The 17318-nt window shown below is 40.9% G+C and overlaps 1 protein-coding gene across 1 annotated transcript in view; it reads left to right on the top strand.

Annotated features, from left to right (window-relative positions):
- HSD17B3 (hydroxysteroid 17-beta dehydrogenase 3) overlaps positions 1 to 16253 on the top strand; it is a 1348454-nt gene extending 1332201 nt beyond the window's left edge. Inside the window, exon 12 of the mRNA XM_069625697.1 lies at positions 4523 to 16253. The gene's annotated coding sequence lies outside the window, so the exon portion shown is untranslated. The remainder of the gene's footprint in view (positions 1 to 4522) is intronic.
- Positions 16254 to 17318: the final 1065 nt, after the last annotated feature.

The following is a 17318-nucleotide window of genomic DNA, read 5'->3' as shown; positions in this document are numbered from 1 at the left end:
TGCTGACCAAATAGCCAAACAGACTGACACTGGTGTCTCTTCAGAAATGTATACTTCAAGGGAAGCCACAAATGTCTGTACTTTGGATGAAGTTATTGATTCCGTAAGGGATATCCAAGCCGATGCCACATTAGAAGAAGCTAAGAAATGGGCTGAAGGTTTGGGAAAATTGGATGATGATGGGTGTTGGGTGGACAAAGTTGAAGGGAAGTGGTTACTGCCTGACGCATATATTACGATGATGGTTGTTATGGCTCATGGTCCCACCCATATATGTGCTCGAAAAATTACTAAAATGTTGCAAAATGTGTGGGTAAATGACAAAATCCCTAAAGTAGCTGAACACTTTGTTCAGGGGTGCATGATTTGTTTGCAGCATAATGTGGGAAAGGGCACATCAACTCCTTGGGGTAGTTATGGTCCACCTTCTGTCCCCTTCAAGGTTATTCATTTTGATTTTATTGAAATGGAACATTGCAACAATTTCAAGTATGTATTAGACGTCATCTGTGCTTTCAGCAAATGGGTTGTGGCTTTTCTCGTCAAAGATGACACAGCTATGACCATGGCAAAGACTATGTTAAAAGAATATTTTCCAAGATTTGGGTTACAGAGAGTCATCTGGTCGGACAATGGTCCACACTTTATCGCTGCTGTAATTCTGCAGATATGCGTGGGATTACAAATCGATTAACGGTTCCATTCGGCTAGACACGCTCAGAGTGCTGGAATACTAGAAAGACACAACGGCATCATCAAGAACAAGCTCGCTAAGACGTGTGCCGGCACCAAACTAAAATGGCCGGATGCCTTACCGATCGTGTTGTTATCTATGAGAACAACCCGTCAAACTAAGACTGGGCTCTCTCCCTTTGAGGTGGTTATGGGTAGGCCTGCTAATATTTGGAATGTTCTGAAGTCTCGTTCTTTACGAGATGTCGAAAATGTACTTCTCTCTGACTACTGTGAGCAGTTAACTAAAAACTTGTATTTGATTTATCACCAGGTGCGAGAGGCTTTATCTGTACGGTACGAGGGCCCCGGTCACAGCATGCGACCGGGAGAGTGGATCCTCACCAAATCATTTGAGCGATCTTCTTGCCTCGCACCTCGTTGGCGGGGCCCCTTTCAAGTTTTGCTGGTCACACAGACTGCGGTGCGGGTAGCAGGACGGAAGCATTGGATACACGCGTCGCATACCAAGAGGATTCCACACCAAGTGCCACACAATACGGAAGATACAGAACCCCTCAACAATGCTGTAACCAACGATCACGAAGCAGCAACCAGCATCGAGAGTGCATCGGAGACTCTCCCTGAGCCCATGCGGTCTGGGGAAACAGCCATCTCATCTCCACACTCTCCAACCGTTTTGTTTCTGGAAATTGTTCCGGATTTTGTCTCTGATCTTGCTTCTAATCATTCGCCACTTCCAGTGGGAAGTGACAACACGTTGTTCACAGATCACTCAGTACCAGGGATCACAAGGTACGATCTGCGCTCGCGGAAGTAGACTTACTGCACGGTTTGCTGTGCCATCGAAGGAAAATCAACAAAGGGCTTGTCTTTTTGGCCCGATCACTTGTACATAAAGGGATTCTGTTGGCTCGGGTTTGTGGAAGGACTAAGAAAACGCTCGGCCTGGAGGTCGCCAGCAAATAGCTTTGGTGCATTCGTTTGAGGAATACAATGCCTGCAACCGCTTCCGCTCGCACAGAACTGATAAGAGAACGTGTGACCAGCTGCGAAAATGGACAATTTAATGTGTGGGCCCCGAAAACGTATTGCTGTCTTGTGATAATAATGTTAATTGGTTTCACAATAGTAGTTAGGTTTCTGGTATCTAGAAGAAGTACATCCATTTGAGAATTTGTTACCTACTGAAAAGTTACCTACTGTTCTACTCCTTTCGTGCATCTGCATACTCTGTCTCCTAGAGACTCTCAGCACAGACAGAATTATCACAACAACACACTATTACTCATCATGAATGCTACACATGCCATTTTTAACAAATCTAATGGTTGGACCTGTTCACACTTACCGCAACACGCGGATAAGGGGCTAGGTTGGTATATTCATCCTTTACCTTTGACAACTGCATGCTATGCTTCTCTTAGAGCACTATTCTTTGGCCGATGGAATGATAGCATCTCGGGGAACTTCGATGGGACTAACTTAAACAAGTTTGAAAAATGTGTTCTGACGCCCCTGGGATGCTCGCTTTTTGCAAATAGGAGTAAGCTTAATGTTGCTTCTATTAGGCCTTCTGATAGACTGTCCCGTCCTTTTCAATCTTTGATCTCTTTCAAGATGGCTCCTATAGGCAATAGGGATGCCACGCCTCCTTCCTACACTGCTAACCATAGCCCCGATTCAGTTTCTTTCTGCATACAAAGGAATGGTACACAGTTAATGGGTGATTTTAAAGGTTGCACCAACGTTGCGAATTTGACTGGTGAGGACAGACCCTTGTATGTAGGCGAACCTGTCTACTTTGTTTGCGGTTATGTAGCATTTCCATGGTTACCCAGGGATTGGCAGGGAACTTGTTATTTAGGGATTCTGTTATCCGGGGTATTCATTGCTAGTACTCTAGAGATCTCAAAGGCTTTTTTCGCGGTGAGACGAAAATGGTGACACTTCAGCACAAGTTCTAGCTGATGTAGCTAAATCCTTTGTGCCATTTTGGGGACAAATAATGAACTCTGAAGATATCAGGAGACTAGCGAGAGTACTGGAGAGGACCATCAACCGGACCACTGACATACTCTATAATATGACTCTAGAACAGAAAGCAATAAGGTTAGTAGCACTTCAGAACCGGATGGCATTAGATGTCATCCTGGCTGAACCTGGTGGGTATGTAAATTAGTGGGGTCCGCTTGCTGTGTTTTCGTGCCAGATTCCTCCCCAACTATCTTCAAGGCAATACAGAATATGCATGTTCAGAAGTGCATGTTCCCGAGGGAAACTGGGATCTTAGCACTTGGTTGTGGGACTTCTTGCGATCTTGGGGATGGAAACTACTTTCGGTCTTGCTGATTATTTTAGGTATTCTGTTGTTTCTTTGCTGTTGTATACAATGTCTTCCTGGTATGTGTTCGATGCTAGGAGGATGTTGCGCACAAGCGATGGGTACATTAGGACATAAAGTATACGCCTCAGAGAAAAACTCCAATGAATATGTGCTGAAAGAAATCTTAGTATCTGACCTTATGGCAATTGATGTTTCCGACAGTGATTCAGGATGTATGGACATTGAGATGTGGAGTTACTCGTAAAGTGACTAGAAGTAGTTTAGCGCTTGGCTTAGACCAAAAGGAGGGTTTGTTAAATGGGATATCATATCGTGCCTCCTTTATTATATATATTGGCTTAAGCCCAGTCGCTCTGCGAAGAAACCCGCATTGCAAAGTTCCGATCTTAGATCGATTTAGCCGCCATTTTAGGTTCATCCGCCATTTTGATTCTCGCTCCAAAGTCACCCTGTGTTCTAAAATGGTGGACAGTATTCTTTTGTTTGTAACTTGGCCGTCTTCACCTCCACATGTAAGTTAATGTCTAAACTGCCCGTAGGCCAAATGTTAGGGTCATGTAATGAGACCTTGTCCTTCGTTGACCTGTAGATTGAGGATTACCTGTGCCAACGAAACTGACCCGCGAGCATATATTAAGCACAATGTTGTTTAAATACGGAATGTGAACACTTGTTTAACTACATTGTATAAAACATGTACGAAGGCTTAATGTTAAATCCGAAGACACACTGTTGCCATTGTAACCTATTGGAGTATGTACTAGGAATAATCCATATGCATATAGATGAATTAATTAGAAGTGAACTCAGCACGAACCCCTAGCCCGAGAAATGGTTAACCTGTAAATGGGCTGGACATCATGTTACAAATTGTATAAAAGAGCGAATGTTCTGATGTACAGCCCCACTCACTTCTCACACTGAAAGGGCTGGTATTCGCTGTGATGTACTGAGGGCCAGATAGCTATCTGATACTTTGTTCCTTTGAAAACTGTTCAGTTATAGAATAAAGATCTGTGTATCTTTGTAAGCCCGTGTTTGGTATATTTCCTTTTGGGGTACTCAGCCTCGATATTCTCTTTTTGCTTTTACAGCTGCATATTAGGATATAATTAGTTTGGTTCACCAATTGATTTCTTTAAGAAAAATAGTTTATGGATAAAAAGGCCTTAGATGAGCTAATCATTTTATTCAGCAAATCAACGTGTATGAGTGCCAAAACGTATGTTTGAGGGTGTTATAACAATATATTTATTAATGCATAATTTAAGACAAGATTAAGAACAGTTTAGTAATGAGTAGCTAATTACTATGTATTGTGTAAAATGCACCCCACTGACAATCAAATTACCACGCTGCGTTTCTTGTGTTGCCTGAGAGCAAATAATCAATCACAAATCCATGGATATATTTGTTAGTTTACTGATGGGTGTGTATGTGTCCATCCCTGAAGTCTGATGTATTCTTTCTTTTTCTTTCCAGTGGTGAAGGGTCATCAAAGGGCTTCTTCCAAGAGCAGAACACATTTTTTTATAAATCTATAATCCGCATTGGATCCTGAATGTACACCGTCAGTGTTTACAGGCATATTTGTGGTGAAACCCATCTGTCTTAAGAAAGCAAGCATATGTCCAGAAAAACTACTGAAACAGAGGGTTGACCTGCTTGGGGACTCAATATGTATGTGGGTGACTGGTTCCGCCTCTTTTCCATGCTTCTGAAGTAATCTCTGCCATTCTCAAGGAAGAGGATGAAACAAATTGCCACTGTGTAGAAGCAAAGCAGAGTGGTGCTGGAAAGAAAACAACAGGGTCAAGAAGCGGGAAAAGCTGCAATACTCAACTTCGGTGGTAGACACCAGTGGAAGACTGCTCCTTGTGACACCATAGGCCAGAAGGAAGCAATGTGTCTGCAAATAATAATTTTATTTTGTAAAAACAATCTGCACCTGTTCATTTATGAGGATGAAAGATGACCAAGCTATGGCTACCAGATGGAAATACAATTCTGACATTGCTGATACACTGTCAATATCCTAACGTCCATTTTATTCAAATGATAGGCCGTATGGGATTATCTGCATGTACAATAATATTGCACCTTATACAAATATGTGCCAAACTGAATCAAATTAATTCAACTACATAGTAAACACCATTCACTGTGATGCTTGCCATCATCCATTTCCTCTAACTACACTTAATGCGTCATCCCATTTTCCTTCAAATTCCTCAGTTTAATCAAAATTCTTACTGACAAAGCCAACACCTAGAGTTTTTTCCATAACTCTTTCAGTTATCTAAAACTACAGTATATTACAATGATTTGTTTCGAGAAATTTGAAATACAGACATGTAGTAGAAAAAATTCTGATTACAAAACTGAAAATGCCTGCCATCTATAAAGCTCATAAATTGATGAAAGGCCACAGTAAAACATACATCTGTTGCAAAATTAGGTACAAGTATTTTGAAAAAAAGTCATAATTCCATTTAGCATGTTCCCATTTCCAACAATAATTAGTATCTTCTTGTTAAATGTGGGATTTTAAAATGTTGTTTGCAAATTGTGTTGTTTTTAAGATTTGACCATTGTGAGGAGCTAGGAATGAAGACTTAGGGCCTCATTACACCTTACTGGTATTTTACCGGTACCGGCAAACCCATACCGCCTTACTACGAGGTCCCTTTGCGGGTTGGAGAATTTAACGCCTGCTTTTTGCAGGCATTAAAAACCAACACGCAAAGGGACCAGGGAGCAAATTACGGTACCGCAATTTGCGGTGCCGTAATTAGCACCTTCCCCGTTCCCATTATGCCCGATGGGGCAAAAATGGGAATGGGGAAGGGCAATGGGGAAGAGGGAATTACCGCCCCACCAACCTTGGAATAGGGCGGTAATTCCCCTTTCCACCAAGGCGGTGCCTGTATTTTACCGGCATGGACCGCCGTCCGTGTAATGAGGCCCAAAGTGTTGGCTATACATTTTTATTCAAATTTTGCCTTACGATCCCTATCCTACAAGACATTTCCCTACCTCAACCAAAAACGTATGGGTCTGTCCTTTGTCAAGATGTCCAAAGTAAAAATACATCCCATGTCTGAAATCTATTCTGGCCCTCACACTCTAAAAATTATCTCTAAGATGCAAAGGGTATTCGCTATGGATCTCAAGGTGCACAAATGTTCCATTTCAACAAAAAGATATAATTCTGAAAGAAAATGTTCCAAGCGGACAATATTCACAGTTCCTCGGAATGGCTCCCTTCCCCAGGATTCTCTTACCAATATACATGTTTCTTGTAGCCCAAGAGAAGGGCTTCTCCCTCTTGGCACATACACAGTTCTCATGGAAATCGTTCCCTTCCCCAGTTTACTTTTAGCAAGTAATTTCAAAACAAGGAATCATGTTTCAAATAAATAGTTCAAGATCCTAGGGTATGTGACTTCCTAAGGGTTCTCCTTTCACGTTACAATTTGGGTCACAGACTCGCAGGTCACCTGCTTTACTTTCCTGTCAGTGTCTTCTTCACTCTTATTTTACTTCGTAATTTCAAGGGAATGTATCTTCCTTGAGAATCTCTTTTAATTTAACACACACACTTGATTTGGCCTGGTTTATTCTTCGGGACTCCTTTACAGTCGTTATACATTTTATATTAATCTGGTATTTTCTCCTACCAGGACTTGCATACAATATTTCTCTTCACTTGGTGTACTCTCTAGTCAGGACTTTCATACCATAGCTTGATTCCCGTTCTCTTCATTTGGTATACTCTCCTGCCAGGGTTTCCATACCATCATTTCCTTACAATTCTCTTTTACCCATGAAACAATACCCTGTGTGGGCGTATCATTCCTTGAATGGTTCTCTCTTTCATATATTAGCCTTTTGCTCCTCACTCAACTTCATTCACCTTTACATGGTTTTCTCATTCTGTCCCTATAAGGTGTGGGTTAAACAACCCGTTCGCAGAATAGCTTATGGGTCTTTTAGCTTCTTCACATAATTCACTCTTCTCACTCATGGTATAGCGTTTAGATTTATTAGCTTCTTCACATACTTCACTTTGCTTTTAGATAGCTATTTCAAAACAGAGCACACTTTCAGGCAACCCGGTAACCCTCTCTGCTTCCCTGGGCTTACTGTGTGCTCCAAGTGCCTCTCGTGCCTCTCTGCTTCTGTTCTCTTAAGATAGTGGGCTTGGCGTGATTCTTGTCATCCGCTGTGCATCTGCTGTGCCGGTCTTGAGTTTCTGCTGCCTTTCTTTCTCAGGCAGTGCATTCTCTGCACTCCGGTTCCTTCTTCTACTGGGCAGATTAGCTTTGGTAGTATTTTCCACAGCGTCTTCGCCCCCAATGTTCCGGCTGTTGCTCGCGTAGGTAACTGCGCAGCTCGGCGTCTGCAGCTCTCTTTCATTGCTGTCGCATGCACAGGTTTTAAACTTCCCGGTCTGATTAAAGAGTTTCCAAAGACTAGAACGCAGCGTAGGTTTCCCAGCATTAGTGATCTTTATTGTTCTTTGACTCTTCTTCGTCTCAGTAGTTGATGGATGATTATTAATATGTTGTTAAGGAAGCTGGTATGGGATTCTTTAAGGGGTAATCACTACTGCTCCCTGCCTCTTTGTCGTCTCAGTAATTAATGCATTACTCTGGTTGTCATGTCGGGGAATATTAATACTGTATTCAGACCATGGATGAGGATGAGTGGTGCAATAAGCCATTACGGCCTGAGGAATGGAGGGAACATCCCTAAAGGGTAATGGGGGATATTTGTCTTTCACCAAAGATGTCCTGTCTCTCCCCACAGGGTCACCTCTCCCCAGGTGGTCCTCCTCATATAGCCACACCCAGGGTCAGGATCAGGTAGCGTCTGCCGTTCCCCGGCCATATAGGGAGTGTCTACCTCAGGGAAAGAAGTGATGATACCATCAAAGTCATCACACCATCAAGATAATGACATATAATAGCAGCAGATGAACTGCATATCGGTGAAAAAAAGGCTACGGTGGCTAATTTAAAGTACATTTTGTTATATCCGACTAGACTGAAAGTGATTCACAAAGGTCATGCAATTTCCTTTGATAATCCGGAAGACGTGAGTGAATGGATGGACACGCAGAATTTGCCAACGGGAGCATAAGCTAGCTCGAGCGGAGCTAATTAGACGCACTTCGGAGACCAAGTCCACTCTAAGGCAGCAAAGGTCTATATGAACAGGACACAGTGACAGTAAAACGCACTAGATGGAAGCCTCAGGAAAATGTGAGTTGCCGAAATGTAGGAGTCAACAATGTGGTGCTTCCTTAAGATCCCACCATGCAGGAGCATTCTAAACCTAAGAGTGGATTTGTTTGTTTCGATACTGACAGTTTCGTATCCGCCTACTGCGCCCATGCACCAGGACAAGATCCTGGAGCGGGGGCGAGAAGTGGTGAGGTCTGAACACAAGGAATTAAGCTGGGCAATTGTTGGGGGTGGGGGAGTTGGGGTAGTTAGTCGGGGTTAGCCTATGAATCCACATTGTATATGCTGTAGTGCAACACGGTACCGTTGATGCATAGTAGAAGGATTAAGTGCGATGGGGGAACTTAGAATAATATCCTGGAATGTCAGAGGTCTCAACAGTTATATTATGCGTAATCCTTTTGGTTTGAGGCTATACTTCATTTTCGAATTTTCAATGGATATGAGACTGCAGCTTTATTAGTATGAGATCAGATAAAACGTTACAAAAGATGCAACAGGACGTATACAAGCTTCAGACAAAATATTCAGAAACAAATACGATTCCAAGAGCTACCACCAAGAGATATTATAACACAAGTACACACACAAAAGGTCATTGAGGAAGTGGAAACAGAGGTAGAGGAGCTAGAAGAAATCACCAGAGTAAAGACCAGGTCAGGGAACAAGGCACAAGAAATTCGGGGCAAGTAGAAATTGCTCAGACAGAGGACTTTGTTATAAAACTATCATCTCGTAAAATCACACCACATGAGAGAAATGTCCGCAATTAAGGTCTATCTTTTGCTCCTTCCAATACCATTGATGTTACCAATATACATATTGACACATTGAAATGTTTACAGAAAATAAAATTAAAGAAATACTTTCACATCAAGGTACCTATACCAGAACCAGCAAGAGACAAAATAATGATCCGCTCATTAACTAAGCAAGACATTGAAAATACGAACTAATTCTCTCTCTATAGGAGGAAACGGAAACATCTGGTTCACAGTTATTAGGGGAACTCTGTATACAATCTGACAATCTAATGTCACAACAACTGAAATTATCCTCCACATTGGTAGATTGTCACCAGATAATCTTACTGGTATTTTCTTTAAGGAATTTTCACAGGAATTACATAGTAAAGAAGACAGATTGAATAAAGTATTTTGCAAAAGCAGCAATTGCAATCTAAACCGCAATGAATGGAGAGCCTTACTAACACTCACAAAAGATGACAAGGAGATGGACAAAGGAGGCAATGTGGTCTTACTAAAAAATATGCAGACTAAATTTCAATGGCACAGGAGCATTTTGACACACCAGATTGTTATCTGAGACTACTAAAAGATCCCACTAGAGAAATAGTAGATGAGGCCAACATCTTCATATCCAAATGGTATTGACATGGAATACTTACAGATGAGGATAAGGCATATCTTACAAACAATTGTCCCATTCTGCCCACAAAATATTTGCTACCCAACATAGACAAGACTTGTACAAAACTACCATCAGCCAGACCAATTGTCAGTGGAATTGGTTGGGTTACTGAACATTTTTCAGAATGTATTGACCAATATCTTCAACCAGAATTACTGAAATTAGAATCGTATATTTGAGATACCATGCATATCTTGCATAAACTGGACAAACTGGATGGAGCAATGAATATACACGGACTACTTTGGATGTTTCAGCACTATGTATATCCATTAAGCCTGAGTTAGCCTTAGACTACTTTTACACAAATAAATCAGGAACATACACATTACAGTATAATATTATCAAAGAAATGCTGATCTTCACACTCAAAAACAATATATTTGTGTTTTCCAATGATCTGAATTGGGAAATTTCCAGAGTTGCAATGGGAGCATGTTTTGCACCATTCCTGGCAAACCCATTTATGGGATATGTTGAAGTAACACATGTAAAGGCCAATACAAAATATGAACTGCATGTTAAACTATGGAATCAATATATTGACAGCATTTTGGTCATATGGAAAAGAGGTGAAGATAACCTGATACAATTCATACAACACCTCAATCATAGTTGATTCAAAATAACATTGAAAGAACAACCCAGTAAAAGTAATTTACACGTTTTAGATAGAAATCTACATCAGAAACAATGAACTACATACTAAGACGTACAGGAAAAGAACAGAAGTTAATTATATTCTTGATGCATCTAGTTGTCACCGCAAAAGTAACATTGAAAATATACCAACAAGAAAGTTTAGCCATGCCTGTAAGAATTGTAGTGATGAAAATGACAGAACAAATGAGTTTCATCTGATAGCACAACGATTTAAAAACAGAGGATGCAAAGCACAAAGTATCTCAAAAGCACAAACCAAAGCACTAACAAAAATAAGAAAGGAGCTATTAATTCCCAAACATCAAAAACAGACAGAGCTAACACAGTTAGGTGTATCACTCAGTACAGTTAAGATTACAAATTAGTATATCAAGGCTTGGCCAAACATTGAAATTTGTTGAAACTCGACACAGGTCTTGCTGAATACACTGGGCCTCATTATAGGTTTGCAGGTCCAGTAACAACGGTACCGTTGTTGCCGGACCAGCAAACTACGAGTGCTGCTCACGGGTGCCTTTCCGGCCAGGTCTCACCTAGCGGGCGGACTGGCATCCATGAGCAGACCTTGTCCGATGCACCGGCACCATTCACGAATGGTGCCGGTGCATCCGGCCTCCCATTTCCATTGAGTCCAATAGGACTCATATGGGAATGGGGAATCATATTTACCGGCGTCCGGGAATGGGCAATTACCGGGTCTGCCAGGGCTGTAATGCCCCAGTAATTGCCCATTCCCGGGCGCTGGTAAATTCATGACTCCGGTATTTACCAGCACGGCTACCGCCAGGGTCATGATGAGGCCCACTGATTCTAAACTGAGCATAGTATACATTGAGGCACCGTCCCTCCTCACAATACTGAACCAACTCAAATGAACAGCACCAAACCAAAGAAAGTTAATTGGTTGAGCACTAATGAAGAACTCGTAGGTTTCTATAAACTTTGAAATTGCACCATGTGCAAATATGCTTTAAACAATGTTCAGTCAAATCATGTTGTCCAGAAATCCATGTGAATACATTTCTTAATTGGACAAGTAAATTTGTTGTATATATTATCAGATGCATATGTGAGAAGATGTATATAGGTAGCTGTAAGGAACTCAATGTGGCAACGTAGGGTTCCCCAATTTGTTTCAATTGAGTCACATCCCACCCCTGACATATGTAAGGAACTAATGCGGCAACAGTAAAGACAGACACAAGTGATCACAGTTCAAGGGTGTTTATTGAACTTTATAACAGGTGAGATAAACACCTAATCTAAACCTAAATCTAAGATATGACCAAGCTACGACCATCAACTAATAATAAGGCAGTCCTGGCTGCACCTTGTCAACTAAAAAGGACCTATACTAAAATACAACTATTGCCAATCCTTACTATTAAATTATCAAAAAGAGTGTGGGATAATGTTCACCAGAAAAGAAAAAGTGTTCACAAAATGAAAGTAAGGATGGTAAGGATGGATCTCCCTTGCCCATGTTTAAAGCACGGGACAAGGCGGGACTCTCAAGCACAGCACACTCCTTGGCGTCGTCAGCACGAGGTTCACAGTTTAGTTCAACGCTATCAAAAACCTTCAGAGGCTAAGTCTCATTCTTGTAAAAGTCTATTGCCTTAGAAGGCTGGCTGATTCAAAGAAACAAAACAGATAAACAAAAAGTTATTTCGGTACTCTCGAATCTTGGGCAGTTGTTCTTTGCCCCTTGGATCTAGCCCTTGCCGGGCCCAGATTCTCTTTACAGTTTGGGCCTCCCTCCGTCGTGTTCACTATGGCCTTTCTATATTACAGTTCATGTATTCGTAACACAGTTCATGCATTGCTCATTTTCATCAGGAAGCGTCGGTTTCCCTTCCCCTAGCTTTCTCATGGCACCCCACTGTCGGGTTCACACTTGCCTTATTACACTGTCCACAATGTTCTCGGAAAGCTGGGTTCCCTTGCCCTAGCTTTCCCCTGGCCATGGGTCTTAGACTTTCGATTGTATAAGTGATTTGACTTAAGCCTTACAGGACCACTCTGACACCTTGTTCCACCCTTTCCTAGGGCTTCTGGTTCTTGTAGTTTCAAACCATATGTCCCTGTCAGAGTCTTTCAAATGAGCTGAGCGCCCACATGGTGCTGGACCCCTCTGTTCCTGGACCTCAACTGGGTTTTCTTCAAAGTTCAATCACATACACAAGTCATTTGTCTTTGGGATTCCCTGAGTTGCAGGACTTACCACTTTCCTTCCCCATTTGAACTGACAGTTTGGTGTAGCTGTCTCCTCGTGTGTTCGGCCTTGCTCGAAGTGTGCTTTCCTGCTCTGACTTTTATCCCTGTGGAGAAGGTAAAGGGCTGTCAGGTGTGCGTGATTATTGGCAATTGCAGTGTAGGAAAGTGTTATGTGTTGGAAATGGGGTGGGGGGTAGAACTTCTGAGTATCCTACGAGGTAGGATAGGGAAAAGGTGTTATAAGAAAGGGGGTACTGGGTCTCACCCATCAGTGTCCCACTTCCACTCCCGAGGACTCTCGCACTAGTCCACCCCCACAAACCGGATCCAATAGCGATGGCCATGCTCTGGTCACCTGGCTGACAGATCTCCGGGGACTAGCGGGTGAGACACCTTCAAGTTTCTCACATAGCACAATGCGAGAATTAAAACATTGAATGAGAGAATACTTGAATTCCATGACAGTCAAGAAGAGAATATATTCCACTTGCTAACCATTGGCAGAAACAACATCAGAATCATCAGAAGAGTGCAATAAAATGTCTAGCCATAGACCAAGTACCAACATCAATATGAGGCAGAAACAGAGAACTAGAACTAAGAAGGTTTAAAGCAAGATAAATATGTCAGAGACGTACAGTGTACATAGGACTAAATCTTGACCAAGAAATGCATTTCTTCTGTGACAACATATATATGTACAACTTTATTAGGATTATCCAATAGTGCATGGGGATGTCAACAAACAACCAACTCAAAGGACATATTTGTGAATAATTGTACCAATGTACATTATTTATTACAGAGCCGTTATACCACCAAACAATATCCAACATTATCGAGAAATGCTTACAGTATCTTCTAACCTGACACTGCAGGCCTTGAACCAATAGTATCAATCCAACATGAATGAGAAATACTTGTAATCGTTTCTAACCTGAAACTACAGGCTTTTGAGAAATACACATACAGCATAATTTCCCCAAAGTTAGATGAATTTACAGTATGATTCCACGTAGTGAGCCTCTACATAACATTATTTTGAGGAGATACATGCTTGGTGTATTCAGTCATACTCATTTCTTAATTTTAATTCGAGAAATAACCAAGAGAATCTATTCACCACAATTAGCTTGAGACAACAATATTTTGTTATTTCAGTACCTTTTCACAAGTGCTGCCACGTCTTTACATGGTTAATGAGGTCACACGACAGTACGTCATGCGCGATGCCATCCTTACCTCTATTTCGCATAGCTATTCAGGATGGATGCCATTAAACATGTGGCACACGCTGCCGTGAAGAATGCATGCCAAAGGCATTAGCGCAATGAAGGACATGCGTTTATAGATGTGAGTCTTATCTATAATCTTATTTTAGTTATTCAAGCCACATATTTTATTTTATACAATGCTACCAAAGGGTACACCACCTTATACATACACTTTATTTACCCTCACAGTTCCATATAAAAAAGGATAACTTCAATATACATGTTGCCACTGAACAATCAACGTAAATAAAATATTGCTTTCTGCAATTACAATGGTCATACTTTTCATAGATCTAGAGAACATCACTGAGGACAGTATTGCTCCAAAGACAGTACTCACTAAGGCTTCGAACAGGATTCCATAACTCATTCAGAAACGTGTTAAGTTTTATTTCATTATCCAGTTAATAAGGACTTAATTGCGTAGGTACAATCTATTATTAATTTATTATACAGCAAAACTGCCACTGCTACCAACCTAATTTGGATGTTCTTTTCTCTCTACCCATTATCATTTCATTCAACAAACATATTATGTTAATCCATGGCCATCTTTTTAGAATAGATACAGAATTTCAATTGCCTTTTATGATTTTGAATGATCAAGGTTCTTAACCTACGAGTATGCCAAGCAGCAAGGTGAAAAATGTATAAACTGAGTAATTCGGAATAATCACAAGATACAGGATCCCTACAGCCTTGAAAAAGCCTTCAAGGCGAAACACATGTTGACTTAACTAGTGATTAACTTGTCTATATGGTTGTATCAAAGGAACAACTCATCCAAGAGTCAAAATGTAACAAGTGATGTATTGAATATCCATCAAAAATGTCACTAAATTGATTGCTCAGACTCAACTAGCGTTTAACTTGTCTAAAGGTTCAAGGAATGAAACAGCTTATCTAGAATCTAAATGTTAAAAGTGAGGTACTGAATACAATGAGATTTTAGCAGGGGAATATTTAATGTCATGAAATTGATTATTTAATGATGGATAATACTGACATCTGTAGCGATTAACTTGCCCAAAGTTTTATTTAATGAAAAATTGGAGTACCGAACAACGAATTGTAAATGATTTTGAATTACCATACCACTAAAAGTGCACAAAAACAAGAGGAGAGTGCATGAGTCTTTGAATCAAGTGTCTCAAGTTTATTAGTACCACCTCTGTTTTATTTGTATTGATCTTACAATCTGCAATACCCTTAATTACCTACATCATTTCAATAGTACGTACCACATGTTGGTTATATACCTGTAAAAATACATAATCCTATTTTAGGTACACCTATGTTCAAACAAGCAACCTCATCAAAGGAGAGTGCTAATCATAGTATGCATAACATCAAATTCAAAATTCAACATAAGGTAACAATGTGCTGCCCTTTAGTTGTTCCTTCCTCTGTTTATTTCATACTGTTTGCTGTTATTTTAGCTATGAATTGTAGCTGAACAAACCTGGTAAATCAGGAGGGAACCCCTATTTGTTTTAGCAAACTTCCACTTAAAAACGATGATCACATTCTCGGCCTTCAGAAGGACAGGCAAATTTGGGTATCTTCTCAATATACACATAGGGCCTCATTCCGACCCGGGCGCAAAGGGATACTGGCCACCGGTAAGGACACCGGTGCCAGTAATCCCTTTGTGCCCTATTCCGAGGTCCCGCAATGGGACCCGTAAGGTACGTATGGTCGGACCAAACGTACCTTACTGTTCCCGTTAGGGGACCAGGGCGCAAATATCAGCCTTGCGATGCGCCTAGCCGTTATTTGCGCCCTCCCCATTCCCATTGAGCCCTATGGGGGCTCAAATGGGAATGGGGAATGGTAAATGGGGACTTACCGGTCCCTCCATGGTTGGAATGGACCGGTGAGGCCCCATCTCACCAAACCGGAGTCGGACCCGATTTTGGAGGCAGCCATGGCGCAAATAGCACCATGGCTACCTCCAAACTCGGAATGAGGCCCATACTCTACACCTTTATCCATAAAGTCTGTATTTTGAGTTAAATATCGTCTGGTTATAAATCAGACTTGAGGTTCTTTCACTAATGCCATGAAAACGTGCATAACGCACTAGAATATTCACTGTTTTATTGAATTCTTGCACTGTGCTTCAATTTGATCCAAACGTTTTCCAATCTTTCCAGCATTTCAGGCTCTTGCTTGCCACTTTTAAGAAAATGTTGGCAGGACTTAGACCATATTTGTAAACAATTTAGCTAAAGATGGAATAATTTGATACAAGAAACTAACAGAAATCTCTATCGTCAGTATGTTCAAAACCGGGTCCATTTTGTTTCATAATAAGTGTATATATTACTCTGCTTCGTCTTCACTTGAGGAAATAAATCACAATTGCTCCTGAGGTAATTTTGATTGTTTTGTGTGCTCATAGTCCTGATTGTGCGTGTCCCTAAAGGGATGTTTATAAAATCAGAAGAAATCCATGCTTGTACACATTTCAGAAAACACAATATTATTATTAGAATACATATCATATATACCTACTCAACGTAAACTTTACAAAATAAATCACAAAAAATATAGGTTTCAACAAAAACTAACATTTGGACAAAGCCACCCACGAGCAACCTATTTAGGATGAAAGAAACATCACAATACATTCTTCAATAGTGTAACAATGTAACAAAAAATACATCACATAGCAAGGGCAATCACATATATGCTTATCACAGGTTAATATTTCTAAAAAGAAATCATGACCCCCAAATATGATGTTTGTAAATGCCACACATTTTTAATCTTTAAAGTATGAACTAACGTAACAACTGCACAGCACACCTTCACATGTGCCTGAGGGCATCGGAGAACTTCGTACATGTACTACATACACGCATATTGCAGCTGCACTACTGTTATGTAGTTGTGTATCAGAATGACAGAAAACATTTTACACTGCAATAGTCATGCAGGGGGAGCTAAGGACTCAATTGTCACACGAACTATGGTATTGTGTTTGCTCTTACTCTTTGCGTGTTTTTCAGGACCCACAGTGACTGCCTGCTTACATATAAATGTTACAATCTCGTGAAAAATTGTTGACATTTAATTTGGTAAACCAATAATATACAGCAAGCAGTGAGAGCCTCTATTAAAAGGGACTGTTGCTTTGTGTATGTTTTTCAACAGTTGCTGCTCAGCCAAATATGAGTAGTGTGTAAACAACAAAGACAAATGGCCAATTTAAAAAACCAAAAACAAAGTCTCAGATTGTGAGGTGCAAAATGTGGCTGGCATTTTCAGGCTGCATTTGCCTGAACTCAAATCCTGGATTCAGAACTGAACGCATATGGGCGACAGGGTTTGGGTTCAACTGCACTCCCCATGTCGTCATCTTCATAAAAGTTATTTACAACTGCTTAGCTCTGAAAAGTACAAGTCTCCTAAAGCACAAGTCCCCTTGTCTGGCCAGGG

Source organism: Ambystoma mexicanum, chromosome 6p (assembly GCF_040938575.1).
Source record: "Ambystoma mexicanum isolate Mex_15411 chromosome 6p, UKY_AmexF1_1, whole genome shotgun sequence".
Classification (NCBI taxonomy): Eukaryota; Metazoa; Chordata; class Amphibia; order Caudata; family Ambystomatidae; genus Ambystoma; species Ambystoma mexicanum.
This window is presented reverse-complemented; position numbering and strand designations above follow the sequence as displayed.